Source organism: Lissotriton vulgaris, chromosome 12 (genome assembly GCF_964263255.1).
Source record: "Lissotriton vulgaris chromosome 12, aLisVul1.2, whole genome shotgun sequence".
In the NCBI taxonomy this organism is placed as follows: domain Eukaryota; kingdom Metazoa; phylum Chordata; class Amphibia; order Caudata; family Salamandridae; genus Lissotriton; species Lissotriton vulgaris.
In genome coordinates, this window is record NC_141700.1 from 58,918,866 (window position 1) to 58,923,669 (window position 4,804).

Here is a 4,804-nt window from a genome sequence, read left to right on the forward strand (position 1 = left end):
CCTGCAGAGCTTGATTAGTCAAATTAATATTAATATCCCCACAAATTAAAAAAAGGTTGCCCCCAAGAGGCCAGCTCCATATTTAACTCCTCTAAGGTTTCCGCCTCACCGAGATTAGAACCATAAATGGTACAAACCGTGAGTTTACACTCCCCAAACCCTCACTCAGTTATAACCCAGCGAACATGCTTGTCAGCTAGGGTGCGGCCAATGGTGAAAACATTTGATTTCGCTAAAATAGCAACACCCCGATTCATCACAGATTGCTGAAAGGCCGATACCAACGAAAACCCAAGCTCCTTTAAAATATATAATTTAGACCAAGGTATATGTGTCTCTGGAATGCACACCAAGTCTGGCTGAATGAACGCAACTCGGCGGCTACCCTCTTCCGCTTTGCCCAATTATTAAGACCGGAGACATTTCGTGAACAAACTTAAATCCCTTTAAATGTCATTGTAGTAGTTTAGATGCCCTTTCCAAGCTCCCCCTTCTAACCATGTCAAGAGTAACACCCTTGTAAAACACTTAAAACTCATACAAGGTACATTAGCTCTTCGTAACCAAATCAAAGTTTTATCTGTCATTGCATTTACTCACACACTTACTACTGTGGATATTTTACCCCTTTTACCCCACCTCAGTGTCAACCCCCCCCCCCCCGGTGAAGCCCTTCCACCCTCCCCCCCATTAACTAGGGTTTAGGATCTGTGGTCCTGTGGATGCAAGCTCCCAGTAAACCCCCTGCCTTTACCTGCGGGCAGGAAGTACAAGAACATTTCCTACATTTGCGAGATGATGATAATAAGCTGCAGAATTCTTTACAAGAGATTACACACAAGATGGGGGGGATATCATACGAAATGGAGGATTTACAATGCAGAGTGGTTAATACTGAAGAAGAGTCTGCCCGTACTGAAGTTACGGTGGGTCAACATGAGGCCCAGATTACGTCTTTACAATTAAAAATTGAAGATCTAGAAAATCGTCAAAGACGATCAAATCTGAGACTTTTTGGTATTCCGGAGGGGGCAGAGGGAGCAAATCCCAGGGTTTATGTGGTTAATCTATTCCAGAAAGCAGGGCCGTTTCTAGGTGTTTTGCCGCCCTAGGCAAGAAATGAAAAAGGCCGCCCTCTCACTCACTTTTACTAGCATCACTCCCCATCCCCCGCCATCCAGGCTACTTACACCCATTCAAAAACAACCACTGCTAAATACCACAACAAGTAGAAAAATACATGATTTTCAATATTGTTAATTCAAAATGATCATTTAGAACCACACACACACACACATATATATATATATATATATATATATATATATATTCACTGAAAAAACCATAGGTTTCACACCAGTTATAGTTAGCTGGAAATTTTACTGACATAAAACCATAGAAATTCCAACGTTATAGTTAGTTGGACTTACTATAACAAGCGCGCCTGCAATGCACTGCTGATGACGTCACATATTACATCACTCATGACATCGTCAGTGACATCACTCATGACATCACTGTCAAACTATTGAAAAGCTAGCAAAATCGGAAAAACCATATCCAAATTGAAAGATGGAAGAGGCAAACTTTTCGAAATCAGAGAAAAGATCACTTGTGAGACACCCTATGTAGTCTACATGCTGGAGTGCACATGTGGGATGCGCTATATAAGAAGTACTATTTGCCCCTTGAAAAAGCGCATTTTGGAACATCTAAGGGCAATTCACAACAAAGACATGTTGTATGCAATCTCCAAACATCTTCATCTACAACATCAAACTAATTGGGAAGACATTCGTTACTTTGGGATTGCTACAGTGCCGGCTAATGAAAGAGGCGGCAACCGAACTTGAAATTGAGAAAATTAGAATCACGTCTCATCATTCGTTTCAAAACAAAAATCCTGTATGGATTGAACGGGGATGAAGAGATGTATGTACATTTATAATATTGCTATGCCAAGTAATCTCCGAGTCATAAATGCTATAAAAAGGTACTATACCTCTTAGTAAATGGGCAATAGATCTGGGGTATTAAACTGAGACTTTGCTGTTCAACAAACAACCATTGACTTTGTTGCAAAAAGAAATGCAATTGTATGCTTCAATAATCGCATATATATCTAATAATATACATGTGACTCAGGAATGTTAACTGATTGCATAAATAATCGCTTTTTATAATAATGATAAATTCAACGTGAATTGCGAAAAACAAATGCTGAAAATGTACATACACGATATACATCTGACAAACATGCACTTGAAACAATTTAAAAGAAAGAAAAAATATGTTTAGGATAGCTGAACAGAAATACAAAGACCAGAATGCACTATTCTGGCTTTTTAAGTGAAACCTATATATGCTGAAACTAAAAAAGGACTCACAACACCGTGAGAAAGAACATTTTTTGTTCGAAACGTTGGTGGGTGATGGTGGCTGTGCTAATGGAATAAAAACGCTTCGAAAAACGAAATGCCTCGTGTTTAGGAGTGCAATTTCTTCAAAGCTTGCTGTTGAAAGATTTTCACGGGACTTGGTCTGGTCCTGGAAATTGCACCCGTGTTCTTGAGCGCGCCGGTTACAGACTGTTTGGTGAAAGGATATATATATATATATATTTTTTTTTTTTTATATTTATGCATATCAACAACACATATACATATGCTAAATAGCGGTGGAAGCATATTCAAGTACCACTGAGTTGGTTTTTCCAAAGTCATGCTTCTACTGTTTTTTGTCTCCAAGTCGCCATGATTTGGGTTAATAATATATAGGGACCACCAGGCGCAGAGTCACATACACCAGAGATCTGTCTGGAAGCACTGCTGGGCTGCGCGCAGCTCATGTGAAGGGAAGGGGGGGCTCTTCTTCTCCAAGGCACAAGGGTTGTGATGAAATGCTGAGTTGTTGCTGCTCTCTTGGCACAAGGCACAATTACGCAACAAAGGTCTGGAAGCACTGCTGGACTGTGCGCAGCTCAAGTGAAGCCAGGCTCCATCCTCAATTCAGCCTAAGTCTTATGGGATATGGGAGTTTCAGTGGTGGCCCCCATCATATTCGGCTGGAGGGCCCTATTATTTTGCTGTGTGCCCTGTAAAGTACCACCTGACCAAGTTTGTGGGTGGCTGATGCAAAGTCACCCGTGTACATGGGGGCTATGGATGGGTCCCTTGTGATGCAGGGGCTTGTATAAATAAATTAGGGGCGGGCTGCAAGGCAGTCACGTAACGCACCCTGAGACCACAGCTCACTATGGCGTCACTTTCATTCCTAGGCCCACGATCCCTTTATTAGTGCCCACTCTAACAATAGGGGTACAAAAGGGGGTGGTAATGGACGGAGCATCTGAACCAATCAAACACTCACACCCAGTCAAAAGATCTGGGTTTAATCCATCACCATTCTTTAACCCACTCTGCCACCCCAGTTCAGACATGGCTATATGCAAATCAGTCTGACCCTGTGCCTCATGGGAACAGTCCAGCCCGAACTGCCAAGCCATGCCTTCCCTGGACCGGAAACAAGCTTCCGAGGACCGGTTTCTGGCATTCGAGCCGTCTTCAGCCCGGCTTGCTTGAATCCAGTGCCAAAGTGAGCAAGGGACTCACGTCTGTGCATACCCTGCCACACTTATGGCGGCCAAAAGCGGTACAAAAGGGGGTGGTAATGGACGGATTGATTAATTATTTTGTCCACCATAAGCGTGGAAGGGATACTCAGACGTGAGTCCCTTGCTCATTGCACCATCAGGATTCAAGCAAGCCGGGCCGAAGACGGCTGAAATGCCAGAAACCGGTCCCCGGAAGCTTGTTTCCTTCCCAGTGAAAAAATTGGCTTGGTAGTTTGGTTTGCCCTGTTCCCATGATGCACTGGGCCAGGGACAGACTAATTTGCATATAGCCAGGTTCTGAGCTGGGATGGTGCAGTGAGCTAAAAAAACGGTGTTGGATTAAGCCCTGATCTCTTGACTGGGTGAGAGTATTCTGCTTAATTCAGAAACTCTCCATCACCACCCCCTGTTGTTTAATCACTCTAACAATAGGGCCAGCCCATAGGTGCTGGAAGTAGGGGTGCTGCAGCATGCCGAACCATTCTGGGGTTCGACATAAATGAGCAGTTAAGATGCCTATACATTATTATTTCTATCTTATCACAGGCTGTATACCAGTGGTCTGGCAGTGTGTGGTCTATTACAGGCCTGCAGTAGATAATGATTGAAGTTCTCCTGATGTGACACATTTAGTTTTCAGAATGAAATGCTTTAGGGAGAATCGGGCATTATTGGAAACCTAGGGGACCAAGACTCTCAAAAAACATTGCAGCCTGTTCCAGAAGCCTGGGAATTCAAATTAGGGCATTATTAATACCAATGTTATGCACTATTGCCAGGGACTCGACAGCCACCGAGCAGTAGTACTTAAATCATATGGCCTATAAAGCTTTTCACTGGAACCATAAAGGCAAAGAAAGGCATTGCATGCGCTGTATCTATGGACGTATAATGGCGCACAGAGGTGAGGTGTCCTGCTGTCAGAGCCAAGGGAATGCCTGCTGTTACTCACAGCAAGGACCCCAAGAGTCCAGAGTCTTGAGTCGACCTCATAAACATCTGTACGAAGCTGATGCGCTCCTGTGGGCCACCAGAGGTGCCCAGCGCTGGGAGCGCAGCTAAAAGGCACAACAATGGTGCTGAGGACAAACAAATCACTGGTGGTGTCTCTAGAAGGGACTTCAAGCGGGACCCTGAGTGGACCACAGATAAATCTGGTAGGGCTATCTGCAAAGCGCAATTGTAATGGGG